The sequence below is a fragment of the Natator depressus genome, chromosome 1 (assembly GCF_965152275.1).
Source record: "Natator depressus isolate rNatDep1 chromosome 1, rNatDep2.hap1, whole genome shotgun sequence".
Taxonomy (NCBI): domain Eukaryota; kingdom Metazoa; phylum Chordata; order Testudines; family Cheloniidae; genus Natator; species Natator depressus.
In genome coordinates, this window is record NC_134234.1 from 63,508,873 (window position 1) to 63,532,072 (window position 23,200).

The window sequence follows — 23,200 nt, forward strand, 5'->3', positions numbered from 1 at the left end:
ATCATCCAAAGCACAGGACGTGGTGGTGATGGGGGACTTCAACTACCCAGACATCTGTTGGGAAAATAACGCAGCAGGGCACAGATTATCCATCAAGTTCTTGGAATGTATTGGAGACAATTTTTTATTTCAGAAGGTGGAGAAAGCTACGAGGGGAGAGGCTGTTCTAGATTTAATTTTGACAAATAGGAAGGAACTGGCTGAGAATTTGAAAGTGGAAGGCAGCTTGGGTGAAAGTGATCATGAAATGGTAGAGCTCATGATTCTAAGGAATGGTAGGAAGGAGAACAGCAAAATAAAGGCAATGGATTTCAAAAAGGCAGACTTTAGCAAACTCAGGGAGTTAGTAGGTAAAATCCCATGGGAAGCAAGTCTAAGGGGAAAAACAATTAAAGACAGTTGGCTGTTTTTCAAAGAGACATTATTAAGGACACAAGAGCAAACAATCCCACTGCACGGGAAAGATAGGAAATATGGCAAGAGACCACCCTGGCTTAACCAAGAGATCTTCAATGATCTAAAAATCAAAAGAGTCCTACAAAAAAAGTGGAAACTCGGTCAAATTACAAAGGATGACTATAAACAAACAACATAAGTATGTAGGGACAAAATTAGAAAGGCCAACACACAAAATGAGATCAAACTAGCTAGAGACATAAATGGTAACAAGAAAACATTCTACAAATACATTAGAAGCAAGAGGAAGACCAAAGTAAGGGTAGGACCATTACTCAATGAGAGGGGAAAAACAATAACAGAAAATGTGGAAATGACAGAGGTGCTTAATGACTTATTTGTTTTGGTTTTCACCAAGAGGGTTGGTGGTGATTGTATGTTTAACATAGTGAATGCCAGTGAAAATGAGGTAGGATCAGAAAAGGCTAAAATAGTGAGTCTAGTGAGCTCATCAGCCAGCTCTTCTAAAACTCTTGGGTACAAGTTATCTGGACCAGCTTTTTCTACCCACTGAGGCAAGAAAAAGCCATTTTGGGGTCTGTTTGCTAGAGCAGAGATAGACTAATAACAAGGAATTGCAGCAGATTTGCAGAATGAACTGATTGCAAGGCCTATGTCAACGTGATGTTTTGGTTTTTGGCCCCATTCCAGCACTTACTGACATCACTGGAGTCCTTGCCTTGACATCACTAGGCAAAGGACTAGACTGTTAGTGAGAGTTCTGCTTCAGCAAATGTCTATTGTTAGACCGGTGCTATGATTCAATCCTGCTTTCTAGGCTTAAAAGTTAGATTCTATATTAAATGCAAGGGGTATATGGATGGAGATGTAATCAAGGCTTCTAACATGGCAAGATAGATGCTTAAAAAGCCACAGTCAGAAAAACCAATGACTCAGACCAGGAGCGTATAAGACTTTTCATTTGTCTTCATCACTGTGAGAGGAAATTCTCTCTAACTTGATAAATGTTAACAGTTGTTTCTGCTGCTTCTTTACTGGTGCTGGTGAGCTAAGTGTAGATACACAGGAGCAAGTGGAAGATTAGGATGCTTAGTATGGCAGGATAGCAAGATTATTTCATCAAAGTGGAAAAATTGTCAGTCCAATACCGCCTTAAGATAAACATGTTACAATGCTTTTGTAGTTAGAAAAGTCTAAGAATCTTCCACAAAAGACCTTTCTTCTTGATAAATTTCCCCCCAAAGAAGGCCCTATAGACATTTAAGTCCTTGGTGTCATGACTGCAAATCTGGTTACAATATCAAAGGTACAAGAATAAATTGAACAGCCCATGGGTACTGGATTGTTGAAATAATACTATCAACCTCATAAAACAGAAATTGAGAATCTATCTAAAAAGCAGACTCGTTGTTTCATGCCCAAAGGGCACTTCTTTCTTACAGTTAAATTAACTTGATATTGTGATTTACTGAAGAATAAGTTAGTACATAGAGTATGGGGTTTATACACATTGATGGAAGCCATTCATAGGTGAGATGAATAGTAAATGAAGCAAATACCTTAGAGAAATGGCTTAAATCTGAACTGGATAGTTTGGTCTGAAAATAATTAATCATTCTAAACAAACACCTATTTATTATTAGATTCTGGTAGCATCCAACGTTTGATAGGCACTTTGCAGGCACAGAGGAAGACACTGTTCCTATCCTTCACAAATTACAGTTTTAAAAAGATGACAACTGACACAAGGCAGGAAAAGGGAAGGGGACATACAAGCAAAGAGATCAGGGGAATGAGAGGCAAACTTGTTACAAAGAGAGGGGCAGCCGAATAGGTGGTGTAAAGTGAAGTGAAATGAGGGCAGTTTTAAGTTCCCTTTACACAGCTGTAGAGGCACAAAGGGAACTATAACAGGGCTGGGGATCTGGCTCAGAAACAAAAGATTTCAGTGGGGATATGAACTACACTGTTCATCTCCATGTTATGTTAATTCTGAAGCCTAATGGTGACACTTAAAGCATCAACTTTGTTAATGTTTCACTGCTAATCATTTTAGCAGAAACATCCAGCATTCTGGAATGTGGATTCTGGGAAGAACTGAGGAGAATACTACTATCTCTCCCAGTCTCCCCCCCAAATACTCTTTACCATACGTTCAATGTGTTTAAACAATTCTAAAAATCAACCAGCAGGCAAATTTCCAAGAATGTGCATGACAAAATATGGTTTCAAGCATTCAGGGAACTTAGTAAATAGATAATGTTACATATGCTTTCACCTAAACCTTTAGGGAGGACATAAAGGTAGAGAGGGGAAGGAGTTCTAACAGGCTTGACTGACATATCATTTTTACTTCCTCTCAGCTACACTGGAAAAAAGGTGACCAAGGAAAGTAATAAAACGAAGGATCAGTGTTCCAAAGAGTTTCCAAACCGTATACACTCAAAATTTATACCTGTCCATTCGCATGTATAAGACCCACATTTGCACATGCAAATCAAAGAATTATTACAAATAGGCCTGAGCTGCAAAGTTCAGATCCAAACATTTCCAATATTTGAGGATACTTGATTCCATGGTTTTGGTTTATCCTCCCAAGGTATTTTATCAGCTGAAAGATATATATATAAAAAAAATTCAATAGCCGTTGATTTTTGCATCCAGAAAAAACACTTTCCCAAAGTTTGGGGTGTCACGATGTAATGTTTCCACACAGAGCTGGACTACAAGCCGTCAGGAACAGTATCCCCGATAATGTCCCGACAAACCTGGTGGCTGAACTTTGTGACTTTGTCCTCACCCATAACTATTTCACATTTGGGGACAATGTATACCTTCAAATCAGCAGCACTGCTATGAGTACCCGCATGGCCCCACAGTATGCCAACATTTTTATGGCTGACTTAGAACAACGCTTCCTCAGCTCTTGTCCCCTAATACCCCTACTCTACTTGCGCTACATTGATGACATCTTCATCATCTGGACCCATGGAAAAGAAGCCCTTGAGGAATTCCACCATGATTTCAACAATTTCCATCCTACCATCCATCTCAGCCTGGACCAGTCCACACAAGAGATCCACTTCCTGGACACTACAGTGCTAATAAGCGATGTTCACATAAACACCACCCTACACTGGAAACCTACTGACCACTATTCCTACCTACATGCCTCCAGCTTTCATCCAGACCACACCACACGATCCATCGTCTACAACCAAGCTCTACGATACCACTGCATTTGCTCCAACCCCTCAGACAGAGACAAACACCTACAAGATCTCTCTCAAGCATTCTTACAACTACAATACCCACCTGCTGAAATGAAGAAACAGATTGACAGAACCGAAGAGTACCCAGAATCTTTAAGGAAGTAATGAAACTCATATCGGAAGCCATTCCCCCCTTTCATGATCATGGTTAGTTTGACACCTCGATGATCAAGCGGGAATGAGTTTGACCTGCCAGAGAGAGAACACAAACTAGTCAGTTATATCTTCAATGTAATTAAACCTCGAACTATGCGCTGCAAGTCTTCAGAAAAAGCTCTGGAGCTATCTACACATTCTTTTGTATTGCGAATCTGTGTGTAAAAGAGTAAATCTGCTTAATGGGAAAGGAAATAATGATTAGATTAAAGATAAACTAAAAGGTATTTTCTCAGCTGAAAGATAAAAAAATAATTCAGTAGCCTTTGATTTTCGAGTATAGACGCCCATGATTGTAGCTGGCACAACATACAGGGTAATATAAGAACGGGAAGAAGAAATGAAAAAAACCCTGCTTCAAATATAGCTGACCCAGTGCATGTATATTTTCCAGCTTATTTTTGTTGTTTGCATAAAGTATCCTTAAAAGACAGCTTAGATGTTTAACACTATCCAGATAAGAACGGCCATACTGGGTCAGACCAAAGGTCCATCTACTCCAGTATCCTGTCTTCCAACAGTGGCCAATGCCAGGTGCTTCAGAGGGAATGAACAGAACAGGTGACCATCAAGTGAGCCATCCCCTGTTGCCCATTCCCAGGTTCTGGCAAACAGAGGTTAGGGATAGCATCTCTGCCCATCATGGCTAATAGCCATTGATGGATCTATCCTTCATGAATTTATCTAGTTTTTTTTTTAACGCTGTTATAGTCTTGGCCTTCACAACACCCTCTGGCAAGGAGTTCCACAGGTTGGCTGTGCACTGTGTGAAGAAATGCTTCCTTTTGTTTGTTTTAAACCTGCTGCCTATTAATTTCATTGGGTGATCCCTAGTTCTTGTGTTATGAAAAGGAGTAAATAACACCTCCTTATTTACTTTCTCCACACCAGTCATGATTTTATACACCTCTATCATATCTCTCCTTAGTCATCTCTTTTCCAAGCTGCAAAAGTCCCAGTCTGGATTGCCTGGAAATCTCGTCTCATATGGGATGTATTCCATACCCCTAATAATTTTTGTTGCCCCTTTCTGTACCCCTTCCAATTCCAAAATATCTTTTTTGTGATGTGGTGATCAGATCTGCATGCAGTATTCAAGATGTGGGCGTACCATGGATTTATATAGAGTAGCGGTTCTCAAACTGTGGGTCATCACCCCATTTTAGTGGGGTCGCCATGGCTGTCATAGACTAGCTGGGGCCAGGGGCTGAAGCCCAAGTCCCACAGAGCTCAGGTTATAGGCTTCGGCTTTGGCCTCCCCACCTGGAGCAGCAGGGCTCAGGGGGGCTCAGGCTTCAGTCCCCCTTCCTGGGGTCATGTAGCAATTTTTGTTGTCACAAGGGGGTCGTGGTGCAATGAAGTTTGAGAACCCCTGATATAGAGGCAATATGATATAGATCCTATGTTACATTCTCTGTCCTTTACAAAACAGAACAGATCCTGCTGGGAATATCATACTTAATACAGCAAATATTTCAGTAACAATATAATCTTTACAATGAAAGGGAAGGATCAGCTAGAATGTTGCTGTGGGGTGGTTTGAAAACTTTCATTTTTTTCAGCAATACCACAATTTTACCTCATCAGAAAAAAGTAAATCAAAATTTTAAGGGAGGTTATTTTCTGTATTGAGAGACTGCAGACATTGGGAGAACGGTTGTTGTAGCTGATGTTGCAAAAACTTGCTTTAAGTATTTAGATCTGGTGAAAAGTATCAATTTGATAGCTAAGGGGAGAGAAGAATTCTCTTTATCTTCAAGACAAATGCAGCCTGGGTAGCATCAGTACAAGATCTTCAACATCACCCTGTCCTCAGCTTTCAGACCGCTTTATCTTATTTTGTTGTTATTATGGCCTGGAGGGTACCAGTTTTATGGAACTGTTCAGTCTCTCAATCAATTCAGTTGTTAGCTTCTCTGCTGAGATTCCCAAGAAGTGTGTCAATTGTGATAGGAATTTTGTGATGCGATACCTAACCACTAAGAACTGTATTCAGACAACCAGCTCATTTTACATAGACCTATGAGCAGCTATCAAAAGTTAATTGTAATGCTTATTAAAAACTCAAATGACCAGCTTTGTTTAGATGGAAGGCTCAAAGCTTTTATTAACTATATGAACTCTTAGCTCAGTGTGAATCTACTCAGGGTCTTGGAAATTATCCAGTTCCCATTGGACATGCTCAGAAGCTTAATTCCAGACCAGCAGTACATCCCTTTATTTGCATAATTAAAGAGGTGAGGCTACTGGTTCTGGAAGTACTGAATTAGTGATGTTGCAGTGAGAGAACAATTTTGCTGTTATCAGAGAGCTGCCAACTTTTTCCATGAAATCAATGTGGTTCCTAGAGTGGCTGTGGTTCTTAGCACTATGTTCAAGAATACACCTCCAGAGATGTCTCAATGTTCTTATGGAGTTTGCTTATGGCATAATAACAAATTGTGTTCTCTGGAGGCAAAGAACGCTACCCAATTTTCAAACTGGTAGCATGGATAGGGTTTAAAATTGCTTTAGAGAAAAGAGGGTAAGAGAAACACTGATTTTCAGTCGGGTTTCAAATGGACATTTTTTGTGGGTACAATTTTGCTTCTGTAGAAAACTGCAGGCACATTTTTATGCGCATGGTTAATTGTAGGTACAATATTGTTAACATTTAAATAATTGCTTTGTGAGTACAAACAGGTAGTTAGGGAGGCAACTGTCATTGTTTTAAATTACACATGCAACACCAGAGCCAATTTCTAAAATGTGCGCTCTGAGATCTGCCTGATAGTACCTTATCATAAGTGATTACAACATTTTCATAGCTGATTAAATAGTAGTTGGGAAAATTCCCAGTTGAGGGTATTTAAGGAGACCCCTTGGTTCTTTCACACCTCACCTTTTAATTCTCAGTGCATTCTGCTGCTATAGTCATATTATAGACTTAATCTCTTAGAGCAAGGGCTTATTTGGGTATCTCATAAAGCATTGGCAGAGCTATCCAAATGATAAACATTAAATAAAAATAATGAAAGATTTAACCTACTGTAGATTAGCTGTGTTTTCTACTCTAGAAAATTATTATTTAAAAATGGTAGCTTCTTACTCAGTAGATCTGTTCCATGTGTATGTTCAGGATCATATATGCTGCTTTTCTGACAAAAGTACCAGTCAGCTCTGCAGAACCAACCCAGCTCTGGAAGATTGACTGGAATTCTCTTCCTCCACTTGCATCATCAACAGAATCATTGACTAAAGTCCATTTTCAGGACCACCTATGCAATCCTATTGTCTTCAGATTATGCCCTCATTTACATATGTGTACCCCAGAGAAAGTAATCCGCTTGCACAGGTGTTGCTGAGGACAATAAGGATGCATGGATGTAACTGAAAGCAACTTATGGGCTGCAGAATAGGTATTACTAGTGATGATAAAAGAGCCAGAAAGAGCACAGCTTGACTTAAAGATCCCAATCTGAGTTTTCAGGACTGGCAGTTACTGTAGGAAAAAACATCTTTACACTTGTAAACTCAGCGCACTTTGCATGGAAATCAAAGAGACTCAATAAATGTCGAACCCCACATGCCATTTTTTCAAAGCCATTTTTGGAGTAGAAACACACCGGAAGGCTCAGCGCCTTGCTTTTCCTCATGCAAATTGCCATTGCAGGCAAGTATTTTGCCCTGTGGTAAATGCTCATGTTCAGAGCACATTTTCCTCAATTAGCATTTTTTCAACTCTGTAGCAAGCGCTTTCTATTAAAATATTTTAATTTATGCAGAAACGATGTGGTTACATTTACAAATTCCTTTTATAAGGCACATCCTGTAATTTGATGCTAATAATTTTCTGTCAGTAGTGGTTATGATGGGCTGGAAACTATTCCCCAAATAAGAGTAGTTTGCATGATTATTTCTCACAGTATGGCGTTTTCTTCTTTCATACATTTCTCATATTATAATGGCTGCCTTGTTTATAACTTTTACCTCATTTAACAGCATTTCTTAAGCACAGGACTCTAAGTTCTGATTCCAAAAAGCTTTTACACACATGTAACGGTCCTTTTGTTGTTCTATCATATAAACTGCCCTAATACCAGCGACAGAGTCAGATGGACAGACAATATAGTCTCTCTGCTCATTTTGTCATTCTTTAGGGTTGAGAATGACAAACATATGAGAAGGGTAACATAATGCTGAGTTACACAGATCCATTTTTACCAGAATGTCACTTTTTCAGCTGAACATTTCCTTGAATGGACAGCACAGGTATTAAACATATCTCTGTATATAGGCCAATGTTGTTTCTGATTAATTTTTCAGCAATTGATTGTAATTAGCTATTGCAGAGTAGTGAAAACATTTCTACTTTTATGAGGGACTCAGCACACTGACAATCAGATGTGTAGCTTTTTGCATCTAGGTTGTTTGTGTAAATACAGCTCAGGTTGGTAGTGACCGACAGTTGCTACCATCTACTGGCTGTTCGGAGCCCTGAGTGAAATAAATGGGTGGTTTCAGTCCCTTTCCTAGTGTTCACATCTCTAGACCACAGAAAGAAACTGGCAATGTGAGTCTTGTCTATACTGGGAAATGACATCGCGGGTAACATTTTCTGAAGCACTCTCAGTGGGACTCAGGCTCCTAAAACATTTATGTGCTTCTGAAAATTTTGCTCTGCATTATCTAACATAATGTTGAACGCTTAGTTTAGACAAGGACTGTCATGATTAAAATCATGCCGACTGGTCATAGTTGAACCACACCCGGGGATGTGATTTTAAACATGACAGTCTTTGTTTACCTTAAATGCAAATCATGTTTAACAACATATTTCATAACATGTGTTAGTTATGTATTACCACACAATGTGGTTTCCTAGTGTAGACAAGCCCAGAGGAGCTAGGGACTAACAGAATTTGGAGACTGAGCATACATCTACACTGCGAAACAAGACCTGGAGCAGCAAGTCTCAGAGCTCGTGCTACGGGGCTCAAAATAGTAGTGTAGACCTTCAGCATCTGGTTGGAACTTGGACTCTGAACACCGGTGAGTGGGGAGGGTCTTGGAGCCTGGGCTCCAGTCTGAGCCAGAACATCTACACTGCTATTTGTAGCCCTGTAGCACCCGTGGCGGATTAGCCACTGGGCCATCGGGGCCCATGCCCAGAGCCCCAGCCAGTTGGGAGGCCCCGGAAAAATGGGCCCCACCCTGCTCCACCTGCCTGGCGTTCCTGCCTCCAGTTGCTGTGGCCCAGAGGCCCCCCAAAACCCTAATCTGCCCCTGCGTAGCAAAAGCCCTGGGAGCCCGAGTCAGTTGACCTGGGCTCTGAGACTCGTTGCAGTAGGGTTTGTTTTGCAGTGTAGGTGTACCTTTCACCCGCGAAAGTGATCCCTCCAGGTTAGGCTAGAAGGATGCCAGATTGGGGGCGGGCGGGTGGGGTTAAAGGAAGATTGCTCCCTGCTGCCCATGTTGTCCTTCTGTGAATAAACCAGAGGATGATCTCCTTCTCTGGAGCTATCAGCCTGGCACCTTTCATGAGCACTGTATTCGCTTTAAAAATAACATATACAGTACCACTAACTAGCTTACATGAAGTTAGTTACTTGTGTTTCAGTGTCTGCGGCAGGCTCAATGCATTTTAATGGACATGTCAGTTCCTTTTGCTATAGCTCATTTGAGCAGCCTTAAGCTATCTGGGTATATACACATGCAGGGATGGAATAAAGTTACAGATTTCAGAGAGTTTTGTATACAGCAATAATAGGGAAAGCCACGTGTGAGCTAACACAGCATCATGTTAATTCCCTCATGGACTCTGACCCAATCCTGGCTGTTGAGAGCTGCAAACTTTTCCTGAAGCAGGAACTCCAGATAGTCAGTTACACTGCGGGGAAGAGTGTATTTTCCAGGCCCCCTGCATCGCTGACTCGCCCACTCCACTCACGAATGTGTTGTTCAGTCTGCCGCATACATTGCAGGTTTCCCTCCAGCAGCTTGGAATAACATCTCCCCCTGCCAATAGCGCACCACAAGACCTTCCAAAATATGAAAGGTGTGAAATGACAGATAAACCATTTTGCAGCCAGGGTGCTATACACACCCGCCCCCTTCCCCTGTCCATATGGCAATTAGTTATGAATTTTTTATGACGCAGAGTAAAGTTTTAAAATTTCAAACTTACCATTGCCTCCGCACTTCTGTAACTACGTGAGGACTGACGCGTCGCCTTCGCAGTATGTGTAGGTTCACTTTAGAACTGTTACATTTTATGTCCTTGAGATTCCACAGTTATTAATTCTGTGCTTCTTCAGAAAGCTACTTTAAACAATAACCCTCTGTTTCTTGTCCTGTTTCAGGACCCTCAAGCTATACTGCCTGCTGCTCTTCAAGAACTCCATCCCTGGCCCAGCATACCCTCATGGACTGTTCCAAAAATGGAGCGTTTCTGAGCCGAAGTTATGGTTGATGTTCTTGAGAGGGCAGACCAGCAGCTCCAGTACCAGAAGAAGAGGGACGAAAGACTGGTACAATGGCATGCTAACATCCAGGCGGAGAGGCTGAGGCTCACTGCCCAGCTGCAGAAGAGTGTTTCAGTGAGGGAGATGGTACTTGCAAAGCTGTTCCTGGAATAGGAATGGCAGTTAACGAAGGAGGACAGAGTTCAACAGAGAGAACTGTTCCTCAACTCCTGTTTATAATGGCTGCAAGGGCACCGGCCCCTGCTGCCTCTCCCATACTAAGGCACGATGCGCAAGCAACATACTCTCAGCCCAGCAGTAACTTGGACAACTCCATGTTGGGGTGGCCCAGGCATTCAGGACTCATGAGTAGCTGGGCAGGGCAACTAAACACCTTGCAGCCTTCCTTCTTCCACCCGTCTCCTGTGGAAACCTCTACCCTCCAAAAGCGGTCACATTTAAATTCCTGTGCACTCCCCTGATTGGCAGGCTGTGTTGGCAATTCAAACTTACTGAAACGTGCAGGGTGGGCAGTAGAGTTTTCCTACTAGGGCTAGAGTGGGGACATTTGGGAGGTGAGGACGCTAGGGACTCTGGGGTATGGTTACTTTGACTCAGGTCTGTGCACTGCAGTGTGGATGCCAGAGCCCTAGGTTCGAGCACAGATCAGAAATTCTTAACTTAGGATTAAAATGCAATGCAGATGCTCAAGTCCCACTAACCCTAGGCTTACATTGCAGTGTAGACATACACTCAAAGTATCACAGCTAAATACAGTTGCAACAAATCTTGTACGAAGTATGTCATGCAAGGTGTCAATGGAAAAGTTATGATTTGCTAAGTATGATTATCCTGTTTATATGCATGTAACATTTTTGTATCTAAACTGATGAATATTGACTATGTACCTGTATTTCTAATGTGTTTGCTCCTGTGGTAACACCCACCACATAGTTTACATCCTGTCTACCATCACATTGTGAAAGGACCATTCAAGTTGATGGCCCATTAACACAATGGGCCATACAAGAAGCTTATTCCCACCCGATGGGCCTTCCTGAGGCTGTTTTAGCCAGAATAAAGGTAATAGCTCCTGCTATGACTCACGAAAGCATGCAAGGGCTATGAGTTGCTCATGTGACCCTGGACTCCATCTTGTGCCTGTAATTTTCCACAAACAAAGGCTATGTCTACACCAAGGACCTTAAAGTGTGAGGTCTCCTGTGTAGCTGCTCTTTGCTGGCAGGAGAGAGCTCTCCTGCCGGCATAATTAAACCATCCCCAATGAAAGGCGATAGCTATGTCAGCAGGAAAGCCTCTTCTGCTGACATTGCACTGTCCACACCAGCACCTTTGTCAATTAAACTTATGTCAGTCGGGGTGTGTTTTTGACCGACAAAAGTTTTGCTGACAAAAGTGCTAGTATAGACAAAGCCTAAGACTAAGGGCTGGTCTACACAACAGGTTGGGTGGGTGGGTGGGGGGGGGAATGATCTAAATTATACAACTTCAGCTATGTGAATAATGTAGCTGAAGTCGATGTACTTAGATCTACTTACCACGGTGTCTTCACTGCAGTGTGTCAATGGGAGACGTTCTCCCATAGATTCTCCTTGCACTTCTCATTGAGGTGGAGTATTGGCGTTGACGATAGAGCAATTGGAGGTATATTTATCACATCTATACTAGACATGATAAATCGACCCCCCTGGATCAATCGCTGCCCGTCAATCGGGCCGGTAGTGTAGACAAGCCATGAGAGCTTTCCCTCCACATGGGAGAATGTATAAAAGGCCCTGGAAGCATCTCCATTTTGTCTGCTCGGATCTCTGTACTATGGCCTTACACTAATAGGAATATTTCAACCAATGGACTGAGGACTTCCAATCTTTTGGAAGTTACCAGAGACTAGAAGCCAGCAGTTTGTTCCATCACTGCTACAAACCTGATCCAAGAACAATGCGTGTATGTATTTGTGTTCCTTGACCATTTTTGACTCTCTCCTCTTTTTTTTCTCTTATAAATAAACCTTTAGATATTAGATACTAAAGGCTTGACAACAGCATGATTATTGGGTAAGATCTGAGTTATATATTGACCTGGCTATGGGGTGATCTCTTGGGATTAGAAGAACCCTTTGTTTGATGAAACTGGTTTTAAGGAACCATTCATCATTAAGTCTAGTGTCTGGGTGGTGAAACAAGGGCTGGGATACCTAAGGACACTGTTTCCCAAACTTGGGACGCCACTTGTTCAGGAAAGCCCCTGGTGGGCCCTGCCGGTTTGTTTACCTTATAGTCCATTCATCCAGCCCATATTTCTTTAACTTGCTGGCAAGAATACTGTGGGAGACCGTATCAAAAGCTTTGCTAAAGTCAAGGAACAACACGTCCACTGCTTTCCCCTCATCCACAGAGCCAGTTATCTCATCATAGAAGGCAATTAGATTAGTCAGACATGACTTGCCCTTGGTGAACCCATGCTGGCTGTTCCTGATCACTTTCCTCTCCTTTAAGTGCTTCAAAATTGATTCCCTGAGGACCTGCTCCATGATTTTTCCAGGGACTGAGGTGAGGCTGACTGGTCTGTCGTTCCCCAGATCCTCCTTCTTCCCTTTTTTAAAGATGGGCACTACATTAGCCTTTTTCAGTCATCGGGGACCTCCCCTGATCGAATGATACTAATCTACTCAGGCCCTTTTACACCAATAGGAATTAAGTTCCAGAGTTGAGGGCCTTCCACTGGAAACCAATTTACTGACTTCTAGATCATGCAGCTCAACTCTTTCAACAGCCAGATAAGAGCAGGAGGAGAAAGAAAGTGTCTGTGATATACAGGATTAAAACTACAAAGAGTTTCTCTACCAATGTATTAAATTGAAGCTGGAAATGATTAGTGAACCAGTTGTATATATGGAGCACCAGGGAAATGTGCTTTATCAATCACCATTAAATAAATGGGAAGCTGCATTTTGTGCAACAGTTGAAGTAAAAATAATCATCATTGGTAGCTCCATGAAGAGCACATTAAACATCTAAGGACCTAATAGGACTCCTAGGGTTGAAAATCTTAGGCTTTGTCTACTTTAGCACTTTTGTCAGCAAAACTTTTGTCAGTCAGGGGTGTGAAAGAAACAACCCCCTGACCGACATAAGGTTCTCCAGCAAAAGTGCTGGTGTGGACAGTGCTATGTGGGCAGGAGAGGCTCCCCTGCTGACATAGCTAATGTCGCTTCTTGGGGGTGGTTTAATTATGCCGGCAGGAGAGATCGGCTACACAGGAGACCTTACAGTGGCACAGCTGTAGTGGTAAGGTTCATAGTGTAGGCACAGCCATAGTAACAAAAGGCAGACACTACTTCTTCAGTAGATGGGAATCATCATCTCCAGCTGCATCCCTCAGGCCACCAACATTTTCTCTGTCTTAATAAGCACTGAGCTTCCATTAGCTCGCCCTCATCTAAACATTGCTGTTGCCCAGACATTGGAAAGGCTGAGTGACTGCACTATCCAACAGATGCAGTACGAGACGTAGATGGGAGTGGCATCAGATCTTATGGCACTGCACACCAAACTAGTCAGGCAGGAGTGAGTGGGATGGCCTTAAGCTGGGCCCACTTCTTCCTGAAGAGAGCCTAAAATCCCGCCCTCTGGCCTCGCACTTGTGGAGCCCTACAGGGTTCCACTGTGTCACACTTGTCTTCAATACATATGGCAGGCCACTAGAGGAGACTGAGAAATACTATGGGCTTCACTACCACCATTATGTAGAGGCTACTCTGCTCTACAACTCCACTTGTCAAACTCAATTTCTGCAGTTTCCCAGTCCCTGGCTGAGTATGGATGTGGATGAGAATGAACTAGTGACACTTAACCCAGAAAAACTGGAAATGATGCTGGTTGGTACGGAGGAGGATCAGGACAGATGGGCAGTGACTTTGCTTGAACCAACTGTTTGGGGGCATTTGCCCACCCTCTGCTGAAATGGTCTTCAGTCAAAGGGCCATGCTCAATCTGTCACTGCATGTCAATTTCCAGACAGCGGTGGTGGTTCCTAGTACCTGTTAAAATCTGTTTCAACAGAGGACTGGAGTGTCTCCCGTTTGATGAGGAGCTTGTCACAGATATTCATGTCTTTGTCACTTCCAGACAAGATTACTACAACATGTTCTGCTTTAAAGGGATTTGGAAATGTCTGCTAATGCAGAGGAAGCAGTTCCCTTCCTGTTTGGGGTGGCCACTAGACGTACATTAAAGCATTGCTCTGTGTTCTGCACTGGCTTCTGACTTGCTTCAGGGTGCGATTCAAGGGATTAATTATGACCTTTAAAGCCCAAGGTGGAGAATTTGTTGGGAAAGGATATTTTTCCCATGAAGAATTCTGTTGAAATTGAAACAGCCACTGAAACTGGATTATTTTTATTTAAAACTGAAAGTTTTTAGTTTACATTGTTTTGATGAACTCCTAATTTTTGACAGATTTTTTTTCCACAAAAATTTCCATTCACTTAAAAAGCCTTTTTTCTCTGCCCCCTCTCCCCAACTTTGATAGTAAATTTTCAGCCAGCTTTGCCTGGATTGAATAAGACCTCTGAGACTGCCTTCTTTTATGTGTCCTACTGCAGTAGTTAAGACATGCTGGGTGATGGATACTGGAGTTACATTACCTGGAGCTAATGGAAGGGCATCCTCTGTGGAACTTACTGGCCCTGGTGATCTGACACAGCTTTCCAGGGCACGGAGTAAGGGATATTTGTTTACAGATTCTTTTATTAAACCTAATGCCCTGGCAGATCTACCTATATTCTTTGAAAATGGTTATTGCAAACAGGATGATGACTTTGTTTGTTTCCTTTGTTCAGCTGTCACAGCCATGTGGGCATTAAATTAAAATATGTAAATAAATGGACTGTATCGCACTATATTTGGTCACCACAAAATTCTGCCTTTATTTCTATCCCCACACAAGACAAGAATGGTAATTCACAGCTCCTGAGTCAAAACATCGATTAATTTCTCAGAAAATGTTTTCCATTTTGAAAGTGTAAAAAATAAATATGAGCTAAATCTCACCCGAGGTTTATAATACCTGGCACTTTTTTAAAACTGGGACATATCTGGATGTTTTCATGGGTTGCCAAGATAAAAATGCCTAAATTACAAATGCTGAAAATGCTGCACATTAGATACTCTTGTCTTGGCTTGTAATTGCCTTAAAGGTAAAAAAAGGGCCTAATTCTAATAACTCCCCTAGCATATCTCGTCTCCATTCCCATTCCCCATGGGAAGATAACTCGATGTGGCATCATCAAAGAGGCATGCGTTGAGAGAGGGGAGAGCTAATCCTTAAATAGTTGTGCCTGCATCTCAAATAAGGAATGAAAAACTTGTGAAAGCACTTCCAGAAGTCTTACATATAGTATATCCCTTAACCTGTTAACTACTATAATTGTTGCACTAAGGCAAAATGCCTCCAAAGTAATCCATGCTGGGTGGCCCTGGGTCAGAAACTATTTATTAATATCCCAGAGTTGTGCCATCCAGAGATAGTGATTGAACGTTGACAAACCTACACTACTCCTGTCAAATGAATGAAACTGTTGTCTCATTTTAAGCCAGGATGCCTCACCAGAGGCATCTGGAGAGTATTGTACTGGGGAATTTGAAAAGGAGGTTCCTGATTGTGATGGAATTTGAAAGAGATACAAGAATAATAATACTGAGTACTTTCTTTCATATCCAGAGTGTTTGACCAACAGAAATGGACCTGATTCCTCTTTGCCCTGAACCTTCAGTGGTCCTTTACATCAGTGCAAAGTGTTGCCAGTTCAAAACACTATAATTTCATGCTCACTGTGCCCTGGTGCAAAGGATTTACACAAAGGGTAGGGTACTGAGGAACTGGGTGCAAGGAACCCATCCAATACTGCCTAGGTAGGCTATTATTATTGCCCCTATTATATAAATGGGGCAAGAGAAAGATAAGTGATATTCCAGGGATTGGCAATCTTTGGCATGCTGCCCATCTGGGAAATTCGCTGGCGGGCCGGGACAGTTTGTTTACCTGCAGCATCTGCAGGTTCAGCCGATCGCAGCTCCCACTGGCTGTTGTTCACCGTTCCAGGCCAATGGGGGCTGCGGGAAGCAGCAGCCAGCACATCCCTTGGCCCGCGCCGCTTCCCACAGTCCCCATTGGCCTGGAATGGTGAACCGCAGCCAGTGGCAGCTGTGATTGGCCGAACCTGCGGACGCTGCACGTAAACAAACCATCCTGGCCTGCCAGCGGATTTCCCTGATGGGCCGCGTGCCAAAGGTTGCCGATTCCTGTGATATTCACTCAAATTCACAGAGCAAGTTATTGGCAGACCCAGGGCTAGGGCTCACAAGCTCCTGACATCTAAGCCTGTGCCCACGCTAATACAATGCAGCTGTCTTTCATTTTGTGGTATGTACTTTCAAAGCACCTCAGTGACTTCAAAGCACAAGTTCCACTGAAAGCATTCACTTGTCATCCCAGCTCAGGCTCAGATCCTCAAAGGTATTTCGGGGCCTAACTCCCATTGAAATCAGTGGGACTTAGGACTTCTTAGTCTTCAAGAATTCAAGATCTGGAAAACATGCTTTATAGTGAGAGACTAAAAAAAAATTTGATCTATTTAGTTTATCCAAGAGCAGGCTAAAAGATGACTTGATCACAGTCTACAAGTACCTACACGGGGTAGAGATTTCTAATAGTAGATGGATCTTTACTCTAGCACAATGGTTCCCAAACTTGGTTCGTGGCTTGTTCAGGGCAAGCCCCTGGCAGGCCATGAGATGCTTTGTTTACCTGAGTGTCCGCAGGTATGGCCGTTCGCAGCTCGCAGTGGCTGTGGTTCACTGTTCCTGGCCAATGGGAGCTGCGGGAAGCGGTAGCCTGGCCCACGCCGCTTCCCGCAGCTCCCATTGGCTGGGAACGGTGAACTGCGGCCACTGGGAGCTGCGAGCAGCCGTACCTGCGGACGTTCAGGTAAACAAAACGTCTCACGGCCCTCCAGGGGCTTACCCTGAACAAGCCGTGAACCAAGTCCGGGAACCACTGCTCTAGCAGAAAAAGGCATAACAAGATTCAGTGTTGGAAACTGAAGGCAGACAAATTTGAAGTAGAAATAAGGAGCAAATGTTTAACAGTGAGGGTAATTAATCATTGGAACAACTTACCTAGAGAACTGGTAGATTCTTTGTTGCTTATGTGTTTAGTGAAAATTTTCTAAAATATATTCTGGAGCTCAAATAGAAGTTAAGGCTTGATGCAGAAATTATTGGTGAGTTTCTTTTGCCTGCATTATTCAGGAGGTCAGCTAGAAGATCATAATGGTCCTGTAATGAGGGGGCATGGCCTCCTTCTCAGATTGATGGAAAGGAACCACTTTCCACCCCCTGATGAGTAGAGCCAGGCAAGCCAAGACCCCCACACCAGAAGAAGAGGGGCGGGACAGGAATTTTAAAAGGTGGGCCCTACAGCTCAGTTGTGTGAAGTCAGGCAAAGAAGCAGACATCTTTTGCCTGCTGCTGAGCTCTGTGCCAGAGACTGAGCTCTACAGGTCAAGGACCTAGAGGCAGTGCTGGGACTGCCAACTTACCAGTACCCGGAGGAACTACTGGGACTGCTGTTGGCCATGTACCCCAGGGAGACAAAGAACCCCAGGAGATGGAGGTACATTCAGAAGGGGTAGTAGGAAGTACCCCAGGGACACTAGGAAATAGTCCGGTTTGGTTGCCAGAGTCTAGGTTAGCGCATTTCGGTGGGATCCCCACTGACCCAATGGTGGAACTCTCCACCATTGGCAGGGTCCTGGGCTTGGACCCAAAGAAGTAGGGTGGGCTGGGGTACCCCTGCTCCCCTGCCACCCCACCTTTTGGGGACTGGTGGCCTACTTACCTGAGACCAGCAGGCCTACTCCCTGAGCCCTTAGGCTGCTTACTGCTCTGTTCTGCACAGAGGGCCAGTGCCCTTAGACTGCTAATTCCCCTGTTGAGCATTGCAGTTGTAGGTACACATAATGAGGGGGCGTGGCCTCCCTCCGAGACTGACGGGGAGGGATGGCCATGGACCACGACACTTGCTGGAGAATGTGGGCAGTGCCCCCACCCCTGAGAAAAAGAGTATTGCTGTGCTATCAACCTGCCACTGGCTCAAACTGCCAGAATGGAGGTAGACAAGCTGAGGAAGTGGTGGGCAGAGAGCCAGCAGCAGCATCAGGTAGCCCAGCTCCAATAGCAACAACAGCTGGTGCAGCAATTAGGAGCCCAGCAGCAACAGTTGATCTGGGAGCCTGGGGCCCAACAGCAAGAACAGCATTGGCAGTGCTTCCAGCAGCTTACAGCTCTGCTACCCAACCCTGCTGGATCCATTTCTGGAGGAGCGATGACCCTGGCTGTGCCCGTGTGGCTCACGAAGATGGGGGCCCAAGGATGACTGGGAAGCCTTCTTGGTGACTTTTGAACAGATTGCCTCAGCGGCCAGGTTGTCCCCTGCCCAGTGGGCCACTCTTTTGGCCTCCTATCTGATGGGGACAGCCCAGGCAGCCTATTGAGGGCTGCCAGATGATGAGGCACGAGACTATGGGTGAATAAAGCTGGCCATATTCGACACCTTGGACATTACCCCTGAGACCCTTCAATGACAATTCAGGGGGAAGAAATTCACATCATGGACCTGACCCCGGGTTGTGGCTCAGGAACTTAAGGAAACCTGCTGGGAGTGGTTTCAGCCTGAGTGGCACTCTGCAACTGACATAGCTGAGACGTTCATTGTCGAGCAGTTTATCCACATACTTCTGCCCCGAGGGAGGGCCTGGGCTCTCTGGTATTGGCCCACCAACCAGAAGTGGCCGGAATGGCCCTATGGCCCGTGTGCGCAGGGTGGTGTCGCCGCGCACTGCCACCGGCCTGAGTGCCAACTCCGCAGCTCCCATTGGCTGGGAACTGGGGCCAATGGGAGCTGCAGGGGTGGTGCCTGCAGGCAGCAGTGTGCAGAGACCCCCGCGCCCCCCCCCCGCACCTAGGAGCCACTGCCAGAAGGGTGTGCGGATCACTTTTGGGAGCCGCCTGAAGTAAGCGCAGCACCCCTCACCCTCTCTTGCACCCCAACCCGCTGCCCCAGCCTAAAGCCCCACACCCAAACTCCCTCCCAGAGCCCGCACCCCTCCCACACCCAAACTCCCTCCTAGAGCCTTAGGCAGGTGTGTGTGTGTGTGTGTGTGGGAGGGGTGGGCTGGACTGGGACCCGTTCTGGGCACCACCAAAAATTATACAAACCTGACGCTCCTGTCCTTGCTTGGTATGGGGTGGTACTCGGAAGGAACAGAACTGCAAGTTTCCTGGCCACCTGGAAGCAGGGGTTGCTGGCCAGGGAAATGGCTTGAGAGCCAGAAAGGGCTGGTACTTTTTTCTTTGGTTTCCTGAAGCCCTAGGACTCTGCTTTTGGTTTGCTATGGAAATATACTGACTTGTTTGAACTACTTAACTTTCTCTGCAAGGGGGCTGACGCCTTGAACAGCACAGCCAGGGGGCAGTGGTCTGGCCTCTGAGACAAAAGCAATGCTCACCCTTTTCCTCACAAAGGTGCTAGAGAGGCACAGCCGACTACATTAGTTTATTAAGTCAAGGCTGAGATGTGGAATGGTTGGGGAGCTTGTATTGCCACTATATTCTGGGGAGGGGAATAAACCAAATAACCATAAGAGAATCAGTGTCTGCTTTCACATTCTGTAAGGATTACAGACATGGGGGACTTAAAAAAAGGAGAGACTAAATTAAGGCATTTGACAATTGTGATAAGTCTTCAGCAGCACAAGAATATTATATGAATTATTTGAATTCCTAATTTTAAAAAAGCAAACAAGATACCTCAATGAAGAGGCAAGACATGAAGCTCTCTAAAAATAAATAATTCATTTTTACTTGAATAAGAAACAAATAATATAGTCTAACATAGTGAATGCCAGTGAAAATGAGGCTGGATCTGAGGCTGAAATAGGGAAAGAATAAGTTAAAAATTACTTAGACAAGTTAGATGTCTTCAAGTCAGCAGGGCCTGATGAAATACATCCGAGAATACTCGAGAAGCTGACTGAGGAGATATCTCAGCCATTAGCAATTATTTTTGAAAGCTCATGGAAGACAGGAGAAATTCCAGAGGACTGGGAGAGGGCAAATATAGTGCCAATCTATTTACAAGGAAATAAGAAGAACCTGGGGAATTATAGACCAGTCAGCTTAACTTCAGTACTCAGAGACATAGTGGAGCAAATAATCAAGCAATCAGTTTGCAAAACCTAGAAGATAATAAGGTGATAAGTAACATTCAACATGGATTTGTCAAGAACAAATCATGTCAACCAACCTAATAGCTTTCTTTGACAGGTTAACAAGCCTTGTGAATAGGGGGGAAAATGGTAGATGTGGTATATCTTGACTTTAAGTAGGGTTTTTGATACTGTCTGCATGACCTTATCATAAACAAACATAGGAAAATATAGCCTAGATGGAGCTACTATAAGGTGAGTGCATAATTTGTTGGAAAACCATTCCCAGAGAGGAGTTGTCCTTGGTTCAAAATCAAGCTGAAAGGGCATGTTGAGTGGGGGTCCAAGATCAGTTCTGGGTCCCGTTCTGTTCAATGTCTTCATCAATGATTTAGATAATGGCATAGAGAGTACACTTATAATGTTTGCAGATGGTACCAAGCTGGGAGGGGTTGCAAGCACTTTGGAGGATAGGATTAAAATTCAAAATGATCTGGACAAACTGGAGAAATGATCTGAAGTAAATAGGATGAAATTCAATAATGACCAATGCAAAGTACTCCACTTAGGAAGGAACAATCAGCTGCACACATACAAAATGGGAAATGACTGCCTAGGAAGGAGTACTGTGGAAAGAGATCTGGGGGTTAAAGTGGATCACAAGCTAAATATGAGTGAACAGAGTAACATTGTTGCAGAAAAAGAGAACATCATTCTGGGATGTGTTAGCAGGAGTGTTGTAAGCAGGATACCCAAAGTAATTCTTCTGCTCTACTCAGCACTGTTAAGGCCTCCGCTGTAGTATTGTGTCCACTTCTGGGTGCCACATTTCAGGAATGATGTGGACAAATTGGAGAAAGTCCAGAGGAGAGCAACAAAAAATGATGAAAGGTCTAGCAAACATGACCTGTGAGGAAAGATTGAAAAAAAATTGGGTTTGGTTTGGAGAGGAGAAGATTGAGAGGGGACATGATAACAGTTTTCAAGTACATAAAAGGTAATTACAATGAGGAGGGTGAAAAATTGTTCTACTTAACCTCTGAGGCTAGGATAAGAAGCAAAGGGCTTAAATTACAGCAAGGGAGGCTTAGGTTGGACATTTAGAAAAACTTCCTGTCAGGTTAGATAAGCACTGAAACAAATTACCTAGGGAGATTGTGGAATCTCTGTCACTGGAGGTTTTTAAGAACTGGTTAGACAAACACCTGTCAGAAATGGTCTAGTTATTACTTAGTCCTGCCTTGAGTGCAGGGGACTGGACTAGATGACCTCTTGAGGTCCCTTCTAGTCCTACCTTTCTATGATTCTATGAAATTAGAAAAGGTGCAGATAATCTCCCCTGACTGTGAAAACTGGCATCTACACTTCCCATGGCCAAGAAAGAGTTTCAAAATTAATGGCAGGTACCTTCAACTAGAGCTAATCTAGCAAGGAACAATGTGCATTCTAAATGTTGCTGCCATTCAGTCCAACTCAAAAACTGGTTAGACAAGGAATTGACTGACAATAGATGGTGACTGGGGGAGGAGGAAGTTAAATTACAAAGCAAATGGCAACTGCTTGAAATTTGGAAATGATAGGTAGCCCCTGGATTAAAAACTGTCTGCCAAGGAGGGGGGTGGACAATGATACAGAGGTGCCTGGGCAGCCAGGAGAGGAAGGATGGTCCAATGGTTTGGGCTAAGACGGGGGAGTAGAGTTGGCTGAAAGTTGTGATTTCTGGTTCTTGAGAAATTTGGCTTTTGAAATTTGGTTTTGTTTCCCTAAAAGCACTGGGACAGAACACATGGCAGGGCTGCCTGACAGCTGGAAACCTGCCTGAGATTTGGTGAAAGTTCAGCAAACCTGTCTAATTTTTGTGAGAAGAGTCAAGTTTGACAAACTGGCATTTTACAAGGAAATGCTCTTTTTTGTCATCAAATTTCTGACCAGCTCTACTTAGGCGGCATAGGTTCAATTTCCTGCTCTGCCACAGACTTCTTGTGTGACCTTGGGCAAGCCACTTAGCCACTCTGTACCTCAGTTCCTTTTGTGTAACGTGAGGATAATAATATTTGCCCACCTCCAAATGTTTCAGCCAAAACAGCTCAGCCGTTTCCAGAAAAAATTAGGTTGTTTTCTTAATATTAAAAAAAATCTGTTAACCCGTTCTTTGAGCAGATCTAGCATCCCCAGGCTTTGTAGCAGCGATTTGAAATTTGTCAGGAGCGTGGCCTTTGTGTTAGGGATGTGCTTTCTGCTATTGCTGTGAAAATCCACCCACATTTGGGCAATCCACCCAAGCCTTAGAAAAATCACAGACTCAGAATAAAGACTTGATGATCTTAACAGCTAAAGTCTCCAAAGATTTTGTCACTGAGCACGCTTGAGCCTCTTCTAGCTCCTAGAAGCCAGTTCTCCATGGCAATTGCCTTACCCATGAGACCTTCCTTTCTCTCCTTGCAATCCCGTGCCTCATTCACTATACACCTTCCCACTTCTGCAACAAATGAGGCAGGGAACCTACAAATAACAATTCACCCTCAGAGCAAGTCCATTCTGTGCACTGAATGACATAGGGGTCCTGTTGGAAAAATAGTATGTGATCATGTAATTAAAGACTATAGCATAATGCATACGCATAA